Consider the following 12,559-nt stretch of genomic DNA (forward strand, 5'->3'; position numbering starts at 1 on the left):
CCAACGAGATGGATTGGCCAGGTGGCATCATTGATGGCATCAAGTGTGGCAGCAGTAGTGAGGTTGGCCCAGGATCGGACATTGTTTCATTCTGCTGTTCATGGGGTCACTATGAGTCAGTTCCTACTCAATGGCACCTGACAACAACAACAACTGTAGGTGCATGAATATTATCCTATCACAAACAGTGTTGTACCTCATGACTGATCTGGATATGTTCTTTTTGACAATGAATGAAACACCATTCCTATTCAATTTGTCATTCCTGGCATAGTAAACCATGGAAGTAGCAGTCAATAAATGAAATGATGTATTGAATTGGGAGGATCTCCTGAAAAAGACCTCCTTTGAAGTGGTAAAAAGCAAAGATGTCACTGTGAGGAGTAAGATGCACCTGACACAGTTCAATAGCCTCATATGTGTATAAAACCTGAGCAATGAATATACCAACGAGGAACTGATGTATTTGAATTAAGGTCTAAGAGAAGAATATTTAAGATACCATGGACTGTCATAAGAATGAACAAAACTTTTTTGGAAGTACAGCTAGAATGTTCCTTAGAAGGGAAGACGGTAATATTTCCTCTCGAGTAATTTGGACATGTTACCAGGAGGGATTAGTCCCTGGAGAAGGACATTATTGGTACAATGGGGAGTCAGCAAAAACAAGAGGAAGACACAAATTAGATGGAGTGACACAGTGGCTGCAACAATGGCTTATAATAATAATGATTTTAATGATGCCACAGGAGCAGGCAATGTTATACTTTCTTGTATGTAGGCTCACTAGAGGAGTCTACGGTGGCACTGCGGAATAATGCGTTGGACTGCACAGTCAGTTTGAACCAAAAGGTTTAAGCTCACCAGACATTACTTGGAAACCCTAGACAGGGTCGCTATATGTTAAAACTGACTCAACAGCACTTAACAGCAACAACAACCACAAGGGTTACTATGAGGTGGAACCAATTGTATGGCATGTAATAAAAATGAGTAAACAGCACACAGCAACATCTTAAAGGTGAAAACTGATTCCTTTTAAGTTTACCTATATAATGATGACAATAAAAAAAATAGATGTGATTAAGGTTTTTGTCAACTTGATTAGGCCAGGATTCTCAATGGTTTAGCAGATAAAAGGCAGTAATCCCTCATGATGTGATCTAAAATATATATAATTATCTAATATAGTCACTTCCATGATGAGATCTGCTACAAGCAGCCATTCAATTGAAAGGAAATTTTCTTGAGTTTGTGGCCTACTTCTAATATGTTAGACACTGGGGCAAAACTTGCTTGTTTTTTTTTTTTTTTTTTTTTTTTTTTTTTTTTTTTTTTTTTTTTTTTGCTGGTTCTGGCACCTTATCTGACCTCCAGGTCTTTGGACACAGTTGTTGTTGTTATGTGCCCTGGAGTCGGTTCCGACTCATAGCGACCCTGTACAGGGTTTCCAAGGCTGTAAATCTTTACGGGAGCAGAAAGCCTCAACTTTCTCCCGCGGAACAGCTTGTAGTTTCGAACTGCTGACCTTGCGGTTTGCAGCCATATTCGTAACTACTACGCTACCAGAGCTGGACACAGTATCCTGCCATATTGCCTGTCAATCTAGATAGTTAGCAGCAGTCTGCCATTTTACCTTCTGACCTTGGATTCATTCACCTTTTCAGCCAAAAGCCTGCCATATGGCCTGCCGACCTTGAGTTCATCAGACCTTGCCACTATCTGAGTAAGGAGAAGCATCCAGCCAGACATCTGACCCACAGGTTTGGAACTTGTCCTCCTCTATAACTGTGTGAGTCATTCTCTTGATATAAATCTCTCTGGATATGTGTGTATGTGTGTGTGTGTGTTTGTGTGTTTCACTGGCTTTGCTTCTCTAGAGAACTCAGCCAAAGATAATATCTAAAAACACCATTGGTATATAGATTGTTGTTGTTGTTATGTGCTGTGGAGTTGGTTCCAACTCATAGCGACCCTGTATAGGGTTTCCGAGGCTGTAAATCTTTATGGGAGCAGAAAGCCTCATCTTTCTTCCATTGAACATCTGGTAGTTTTGAACTGCTGACCATGAGATTAGCAGCCCGATTCATAACCACTATGCTACCAGAGCTCCTTGGTACATAGATTGGTGGTGGTTATGTGCCGTGGAGTTGGTTCCGACTTATAGCGACCTTGTACAGTTTCAGAGACTGTAAATCTTTATGGGAGCAAAAAGTCTCTTCTTTCTCCTGCAGAAAAGCTAGTAGTTTCAAACCGCTGACCTTGCGGTTCACAGCCCAATTCGTAACCACTATGCTTTAGGCAGCTCTAATCTCCTATCTCCAGTCTGGAAAGGCTAAGTAAATTACTAAGATCTTATTAAACATGTTGTTATTGTTAAGTGCCATTGAGTTGGTTCTGATTCAGCAACTCAACAGAATAAAACACTGCCTGGTCCTCACAACAGTTATGTTTGAGTCCATTATTGCAGTCATTGTGACAATCCATCTTATTGAGGGCCTTCCTCTTTTTTGCAGACGTTTCACTTTACCAAGCATGATGCCTTTCTCCAAGGACAGGTTCCTCCTGATACAGTGTTCAAAAAACATGAGAAGTCTTACCATCCTTACTTCTTAAGAGCATTCTGGTTGTTAAGTCTTCAAAGACAGATTTGTTTAGACTTCTGACAGTCCATAGCACTTTGAATAATCTGCAACAACACCATAATTCAAAGGCATCAATTCTTCTCATTGTTAATTGTTCATCTTCCACATGCATATAATGTGATTGAAAATACTGTGGCTTGGGTGAGGCACACCTTAGTGTTCAAAATTACATTTTTGCTTAACACTTTAAAGAGTTAATTTGCTGTAGATTTGTCTAATTAAATAGGTTATTTGATTTTATGACTGCTGCTGCTATTGGTGTTAATTGTGGCTCCAAGTAAAATGAAATTCTTGACAACATCAATACTTCCCTGTTTATTATGATGCTGCTTATTGTCCCAGTTGTGAGGATTTTTTTAATAAAGCTTTCTTCCAAAATTATGTTCTTTCCATGTTATATTTCTTACATGCCTACCCACTCTCTATCTTAAACCAAGTTGGACTCAGTATAATCTTTTGATCTCCTCAACAGATACATTTTTTTTTTTTAAAACAGAAGCCTTAATTTCCTACAGTCTTCTTAATATGTATCCTTACTCACAAGTTTATCCCTGTCTTGCAGAGTGGCCAGTACTGCACTAATTGATTCTAACTTCTGCTGGAAGCAAACCCTAATAATATAAACTCTTGCTCATTAATTATCCCTCTGATATGCAAGCCTTCCCACCACTCCTCTGTCAGTTTGTCGTACTGTGGTGACATGCATATTGGTGTGAATCTGTAAGCTATGCTATGGGTATTTTAAATACCAGCAGGGTTACCCAAGGTGGACAGGTTTCAGCTGAGCTTCCAAAGACAGACTAAGAAGAAAGAGAGCCAACTATTTCCAAATATTAAGCCACTGAAAACCTTATGAATAGCAGTGGAGCACTATCAGCACCAGAATGTTGAATACTGAAACATGATGAAGAGCACCAAAGTATTTTCAGATGCAGTGACAGAAGATGAGACCCTCAGGATGGAAGGTACTCAAAATACCATTGGTAAACAGCTGCCTCCTCAAAGAAGAATTGGTGGTGATGAGGCAAATGGACCATCGGGTCCATTATTTGCTGAAGGGGCAAAACTTAAAATGAACAGAAACAGTTGTAAACATCCATTAATAATCAGAATATGGAATGTATGAAGTATGAATCTAGGAAAAAAAAATTGTCAAAAATAAAATGCAACACATAAACATCAACATCCTAGCCATTATTGACCTGAATAAGGAGGTACAAGAGCTGAACAGAACATTTCAAAGGTCATCTCAAAAAGACAAAGTCAAACATTACAATGAAATGTGCAAAGAACTAGAGTCAGAAAACCAAAAGGGAAGAACATGCTTAAAATTTCTCAAGCTGAGGGAACTAAAGGGAAAATTCAAGCCTCGACTTTGGTTATTGAAGGACTCTCTGGGATAATTATTGAATGATGCAGAAAGCATCAAAAAAAAGATGGAAGGAATACCAAGAGTCACTGTACCAAATGGAGATGGTTTTTGTTCAACCATTTCAAGAGGTAGCATATGATCAAGAGCCAATGAAACTAAAGGAAGAAGTCCAAGGTGCATTAAAAGAACTGGCAAAGAACAAGGCACCAGGAATTGATGGGATAGAAATTGAAACCTTTCAAGAAAGCAAGGCAGCACTGGAGGCACTCACTTATCTATGCCAAGAAATTTGGAAGACAGCTATCTGGCCAACTAACTGATTAGAAAAGATCCCCATATTTGTGCCCATTCCAAAGAGAGGTGAACCAACGGAATGCAGACATCATGTGACAATATCTTTGATATCCCATGCGAGTAAAGTTTTACTAAAGGTAATACAGAAATGGCTGCAAGCATATATTGACAGAGAACTTCCAGAGGTTCAAGCCGGATTCAAAAGAGGCTGTGAAACGAGGGATATCATTGCTGATGGATCTTGACTGAAAGCAGAGAATACCAGAATGAGGTTTACCTGTGCTTTATTGGCTACCAAAGGCTTTCAGTTGGGTGGATCATCACAAGCTATGGACAACATTGCAAAGTATGAGTATTCTGGAACACTTAATTGTGCTCGTGAGAAATCTATACACGGACCAAGAGGCACTTGTTCGAACAGAACATGGTAACACTTAATGGTTTAAAATTAGGAAAGGTGTGCGACAGGGATGTATTCTTTCACCGTACTTATTCAACCTGCGTGCTGAGTAGATAATCTGAGAAACTGGGTTATATGAAGAAAAACGTGGCATCAGGATTGGAGAAAGACTCATTAACAACCTGCGATATACAGATGATACAACCTTGCTTGTTGAAAGTGAAGAGGACTTAAAATACTTACTGATGAAGATCAAAGAGCACAGCCTTCGGTATGGATTGCATCTCAATGTAAAGAAAACAAAAATCCTCCCCACTGGACCGATAAACAATGTTCTTATCAACAGAGAAAAGATTGAAGTTGTCAAGGACTTCATTCTTCTTGGATCAAACATCAACACTCATGGAAGCAGCAGTCAAGATATTAAATGATGTATTGCATTAGGCAAATCTGCTGCATAAGACCTTTTAAAAGTGTTGAAGAGCAAAGATGTCAGCTTGAGGACTAAGGTGTGCCTGACCTAAGCCATGGTATTTTCAATAACCTCATATGCATGTGAACACTTGACAGTGAATAAGAAAAACCACAATAGAATTGATGCATTTGAGAATATTGAAAGTATCATGGGCTGCCAAAAGAACAAACAAATCTGTGTTGGATGAAGTGCAACCAGAGTGCTCCTTGGAGGCCACAATGGCCAAACTTCGTCCCTCATACTTTGAACATATTATCAGGAGGAACCAGTTTCTGGAGAAGGATATCATGTTTGGTAAGGTGGAGGGTCAGAGTAAAAGAGGAAGACCCACAGCAAGATGGATTGGCAAAATAGCAGCATCAATGGACTCAAGTGTGGCAACAATTGTGAGGTTGGCCCAGGATTGGGCAGTGTTTCGTTCTGTTGTGCATAGGGTCACTATGAGTCAGTACCGACTCAATGGCAACTAACAAAAACACAACAGTGAGCTGAAATGGACTGGTATTTGCCATTGTGATTCTGACAATCTTATGGTTTACTGTGCCAGGAATGACAAATTGAAGAGGAATGTCGTCATATTCATCATCAAACAGAGCATGTCAAGATCTGTCTTGAAGTACAACACTGTCTGTGATAAAATTGTATCCATACACCTACAAGGAAGACCAGTTAATACTATTGATATTCGTATTTATGCACCAAACACTGAAGGCAGTGTTGATGAAATTGAAGAATTCTGTCAACTTTTTCAGTCTGAAATTGATCAAACATGCAACCAAGTTGTGTTGATAATTACAGGTGATTAGAATGCAAAGGTTGGAAACAAAGAGGAAGGATCAGTAATTGGAAAATATGGCTTTGATGAGAGAAATGATACTGGAGATCGCATGGTAGAACTTTGCAAAACCAATGACTGCTTCATTGCAAATACCTTTTTAAAACAACATAAAAGATGATTATATACATGGACATTATCAGCTGTGTTATACAGACATCAAAATTACTGTATCTCTTTAAAAATAGTGGGAAAGCTCCATATCATCAACCAAATCAAGACTAGGGTCAGACTGTACAACAGACTTTTAACTGCTCATATGAAAACTCAGGCTGAAGATGAAAAAAATTAAGACTAGTTCACGAAAGCCAAAATATGACCTTGAATGTATCACACCTGAATTTAGAGATTATCTGATGCATTAGACACTAAAAATGAAGACCAGAAGAGTTGTAGAATGACATCAAGAACATCATACGGAAAATAAGCAAAAGGTCATTAAGAAAACCAGAAAGAAGGAAAAGAGTACAATGGATGTCAGAAGAAAGTCTAAAACTTTCTCTCTAGCATAGAGATACTAAAACAAATGGACGAAATGAGAAGGTAAAATATCTGAATAGAAAATTTCAACAAGACAAAGCCAAATATTAAAAAGAAATGTGCCAAGACATGGAGTTAGAAACCAAAAAAAGAATACTCTCTGCATTTCTCAAGCTGATGGAACTGAAGACGTGACATATTAAAGGAGTCCTGGTGTGTCGCTGTGGGTTAATGTGCGGGACTGCAAAATTGGTTTGACCCTTGAGGTCGGCAGTTCAAGTTCACCAGCTGCTCCTCAGATACCCGTACAAGGTTGCAATGGGTCAAAACTGACTCAATGGCACTTAACAACAACAACAACATGAATGATACGGAAAGGAAGGAAAATGGAAGAAATACACAGAGTAACTGTACTAAAAAGAAATGGTCGATGTTCAAACATTTCAAGAGGTGGTAGTATATGATCAATAGCCAATGATAAAGAAAGAACAAGTCCAAGGTGCATTGAAGCCATTGTCAAAGAACATGGCACCGGGAATTGATGGCATATACATTGAAATCTTTCTCAACAAGCTGATGTAGCACTGGAGGCACTCACCCATCTATGCAAAGATATTTGGAAGACAGCTAACTGTGCCCATTCCAAAGGAATGCAGAAACCCTCAGACAATAAAGATAGGACAAAAACAGCTGCAACCATACTTTGTCAGAGAAGTTCCAGAGGTTATAGTCTGATTCAGAAGAGGATGTGAAACAAGGGGATATCATTGCTGACATCAGATGGATTTGGGCTGAAAGCAGAGAATGCCAGAAAACTGTTTATCTGTGCTTTATTGACTATGCAAAGACTTTCAATTGTGTGTATTATGATAAGCTATGGACAATATTGTGGAGAATGAGTATTTCAGAACACTTAATTGTTCTCATGAGGAATCAAGAGGCAGTTGTTCGACAGAACAAGGGAACACTGAAAGGTTTAAAATTAGTAAAGGTGTGTACCAGGGTTGTATTTTTTTAATATATTTATTCAATCTGTGTGGTCAGCAAATCATCTAAGAAGCTGGATTATATGATGAAAAACATGTCATCAGGATTGGAGAAAGTCTTGTTAACAACCAATGCAGATGATGCAACCTTGATTGCTGAAAGTGAAGAGGACTAAAATACTTATTGACAAAGATCAAAGATCCTTTGGTATGGGTTGCACTTCAATGTAAAGAAAAAAAAGTGTCACCACCAGACTATTAAACAATATCCATGTATATGTGGAGAAAAGACTGAAGTTATCAAAGGCTTCATTTTGCTCAGATAATCAAACTCATGGAAGCAGCAATCAAGAAATCAAATGACAAATTGCATTAGGCAAATCTGTTATACAAGACCTCTTTAAAGTGTTCAAGAACAAACATGTCAGTTTGAGGACTAAGGTGTGCCTTACTCAAGCCATGATATCTTCAATAACCTCATATGCATGCAAAAGTTGGACAGTGAATAAGGAAGACCATAGAAGAATTGATGCATCTGAGTTATGGTGCTGGAGGAGAATTTTAAAAGTACCACAGACTGCCAAAAAAATAAACCAATCTGTGTTGGAAGAAGTACAGCCAGAATGCTCTTTGGAAGCCAGGATGGCCAGACTTCATCTCTCATACTTTGGAGATATAAGGAAGGATGGAGAAGGATATCATGTTTCATAAAGTTGAATGTGGGAGAAAAAGAGGAAGACGCCAAACTAGAATGATTGGCACAGTTGCAGCAGCAATGGGCTTAAATGTAGCAACAATTGTGAGGTTGGCAGTGGACCATTTCGTCCTTGTGTGCATAGGATTGTTAATGGGTTGTTACCGACTGCATGGCACCTAACAACAACAGCAGCAACAACAATGTAAATCTTAATATATAATAATAGTATTTCTCCCTGATTAGTTTTCTCCCTCTTCCCTATCTTCTGTAATACCATTTTCCAATTGAACCTCTGTGGCCTATTGATTGTATAACTTTGTTTTCTTTCCCCTTCCCCTCTCTCCCTCCCATATTCATTTCTTCATCTTTCTTGTATTGGTTCTGAAGTTTGTCCTTTATATCAAAGATTCAATTTTCTCCAATATCAAGTTTGTTAGTTATTGCTATCAAATGATATTTCCTGTAACCAGAATAAATTGTTGCCACATACTAGTAACTCAATAAATACTACCTTCTCCCTCACACTCAAGTTCTCCAACTCAAGGACTCATTTTGTACGGTCTCTTGGAACTGTCCTTGATAAATAAAAGCTCATTTTAGATAAAAAGGGAGGGTTAGAGGGTCATCCACATTGCCAAGATTTCTGCATCAAGAGCAGTTTTCAGGGTTTACGCTTTTTGTTACTCACTATACTGCCATGGTACTTAACAACAACAACATACTGCTAGGAGTATTAGTATAGATAAGTATCCCAGAATAGGAGTATACCAGGATAGAAACAAAATTTCCTTATGAGCTGGGAGAAATTACTATTGTAGACTTCAAAGAAAAATGAACCTAATTTAACAGAACTCAAAATTCTGTCAGTTTCTGGGAGAATCAGAATTAAACTTCTGATTTTTTTCCAACCCAATGAGATTACATAGACCATTTTCAAATAGATTGTACGGCAAGTCAGGGATGAGATATGTGGGACTTATTCACATTCTAGATTCCTGGTGTGGCACTGTAGGATAAGCAGTGAATTGCTAACTGTAAGGTTGGCAGTTCAAAACTACCAACTGATCCTCTAAAATCACTATACAGATTGCTATGAGTTTGAACCTACTTGACAGCAGTTAATGACAACAACAACATACACATTATAGTATAGTGCCATAAGATAAATACTGGACTGCTAACTGCAAGGTTGGCCATTCCAACCTACCAACCACTCCTTAGAAATCCTATACAGTGTCACTATGACAGCACTTAACAACAACATACACAATCTACTATCTTCCCAAATAAGTATATTATTATTGGAAATAGAAAGCATTTAAATACAATTACTACAATGACAAGAATAAATACAAGTCAAACTTCTTTGATTCACAAGACACTTCAAAGTCTTGCTTTGCTTCATAGCATACATTGTAATCATAAATTCTGACAGCACTACGCATGTGGAAGCTTCAAGTAGTTCAACTAAATGGGTACTTAATTGACAGTAAGGTCAATTTGAACCATTAGGTCGTGGGTACAAACTCATCAACAGCTCCTTGGAAACTACATAGGGTCGCTAGTAGTCGGAACTAACTTGACAACACTTAACAACAACAACAAAAACAAGTCATCCTAAATATTGTTATTGGCATTAGGATGCACTACAACTACTTTTTTTGGGCATCGTGTCATTCTTATAGCAAAATTCAGTTTGTTTCAAATTTGAATAAACTGTACTTTCTCTAATACTATTTTAATTAAAATTCACATTTTACAAAATGAAAGTGACTGGCAAAGAAAACTTGAATGAGGGTAATGAACTTTTAAATTAATTTTAACTGTTTCTTTTTTGCATTCTAGTTTGTTGATAAAGGGGGAAGTAGTGTAGGCAGATTTTTATCTCTAATCATTGTTCGACAGAAAATTATATTTCTCCCATTAAAATTGTTATAGTATACTTACATTTACCTAATAAAAAAATAATCCTACTTTTATATAACAACCATTTTCCCAGTAGTTTTCTTGCTACAAATTCAAGGTGCTTTTTCTACAAAGTCTTATACACAAACATGGCAGAAGCATCTATTTGCGTAATTCAAGACCTATATAGAATTTTACCTGAACTCCAATTCTTATAGGAGGTCATATGTGCCCAAGTATCATTTGCTTTTAATTATAACTGAGAAGTCAAAGTTAAAAGTATGCCTAAAAGCACACTAGTACAAATTTAATGTTAAGCAAATAAAATAAAGCAAGAGAAACAGAAGAGCTCTTGTTAATTTGATCTAGAGTGATTGAGAGAAGAGAAATACATTTCCTCTGGACAGTAACATTTTGTTTTACATTTCCTCCTTCAGATGTGCATTTATTCATTGGATTGTCATTTTGTTGCTATAGGGTATTTCCATTTTACTCTGGCAGAATGCCAGGATAATGTAGTGGATTGAATATGGAATGCTGTAATTTAGAGAGGCGGTCATTCTGGAGAATTATATAGGTTTGGAAGACCAACAAATTAATACCTGGAGACAAGGTGTGTATTCTCTGACTAAATTCTGACGAATGTGTCTTATTTCAGTAATCATAGAATTATGACTAAGCCTTATTAGGTACATGCTGTTTATGCTGCGGCTGTGTGCCATCAAGTCAGTTGTGACTCATGGAGACCCTGTAATGGGTTTCTAAGGTTGTAAATCTTCATGGAAGCAGAAACCTTAAGTTTTCTCCTAAAGAGTGACTGGTGAACTGGAACTGCTGACCTTATAATTAACAGTCTAACACCTAATACACTACACTACCAGGGTTCCATGGGCACATAGGGTTGCAGAAATAACAACCTTGACAACCTAGAGAGCCCTCTCCACAAAATTCAGGGGGGAAAGTATTACTTAATAAACACATTCAGATTACAATGCATTATAGGCAATACAAAGAAATACTACAAATACTACAAAGAACTTCAAAGGAGTCACAGTCCATTACATATAGATTCTGGAGCTTCCAAAAGTTTGTGGGAAATGGAATTAAAAAATAATTGAATTTTTCAATGAACTATTGAAGACCCCTCATATGTTCTCAAGTCCTCTGTAAAAAGGGCTTTATACCACCATTTGCTTCATTTTTTTTTTCCCCATAAATTTCATCTTAAGTTTACCTGGGAATTAAGGTAGCCACTTGTTTTAGTTAACTGCTTTTCTCTAAAGAAATAATAAAACTTCTCTTTTCTCTATGACAAGCAGATGGTTACAGCTGAGAGCAAGGTGCCCAGGATAAACTTTCATAGTGCCAATAAGATGTGTGTTAAGTGCTGTCTAGTCAGTACCGACTTCATTTGCTGATGGGGCACAACTCAAAATGAAGAGAAACAGCTGTAACATCCTTTGAAAATCGGAACATGGAATGTATGAAGTATGAATCTTGGAAAATTGAAAGTTGTCAAAGATGAAATGGAATGCATAAACATCGATATCTTAGGTATTAGTGAGCTGAAATGGACTAATATTGACCATTTTGAATCTGACAACCATATGGTTTACTATGCCGGGAATGACAAATTGAAAAAGAATGGTGTTGCATTCATCGTCAAAAAGAACATATCCAGATCAGTCATGAGGTACAATGCTGTCTGTGCTACTATAATATCCATGCACCTATAGGGAAACCCAGTTAATTTCACTATTATTGAAATTTACGCACCAACCACTAAAGTCAGTGAGGATGAAATGGAAGGATTCTATCAACTTCTTCAATCTGAAAATGATTTAACATGCAATCAAGATGTACTGCTCATTACTGGTGATTGGAATGCAAAGGTTGGGAGCAAAGAGGAAGGATCAATGGTTGGAAATATGGCCTTGGTGATAGAAATGATGCTGGATAACGCATGATAGGATTTTGTAAAACCAATGATTTGTTAATTTCAAATACTTTCTTTAGACAGCACAAGGAGATGACTATACACATGGACCTAACTAGATGGAATGCATAGAAATCAAATTGACTATATCTGCAGAAAGAGATGATGGAAAAGCTCCATATCATCAGTGAAAACAAGGCCAGGGACAGACTGTGCAACAGACCATCAATAACTAATATGCAAATTCAAACTGATGCTGAAGAAAATAAAAAAAAAGGCCTCAAGAGCCAAAATATGACCTTGAATATATCCCACCTGAATTTAGAGATCATATGAAGAACAGATTTGATACATTAAACACTAAACACCGAAGACTAGAAGAGTTGTGGGATGACATCAAGAACATCATACATGAAGAAAGTAAAAAGTCATTGAGAAGATACGAAAGAAGGAAAAGGTCAAAATGGATGTCAGAAGAGACTCTGAAACTTGCTCTCCAGCATAGAGATGCTAAAGCAAATGGAAGAAATGAGG

This window comes from Chrysochloris asiatica, unplaced genomic scaffold, assembly GCF_000296735.1.
Source record: "Chrysochloris asiatica unplaced genomic scaffold, ChrAsi1.0 scaffold00051, whole genome shotgun sequence".
Taxonomy (NCBI): Eukaryota; Metazoa; Chordata; class Mammalia; order Afrosoricida; family Chrysochloridae; genus Chrysochloris; species Chrysochloris asiatica.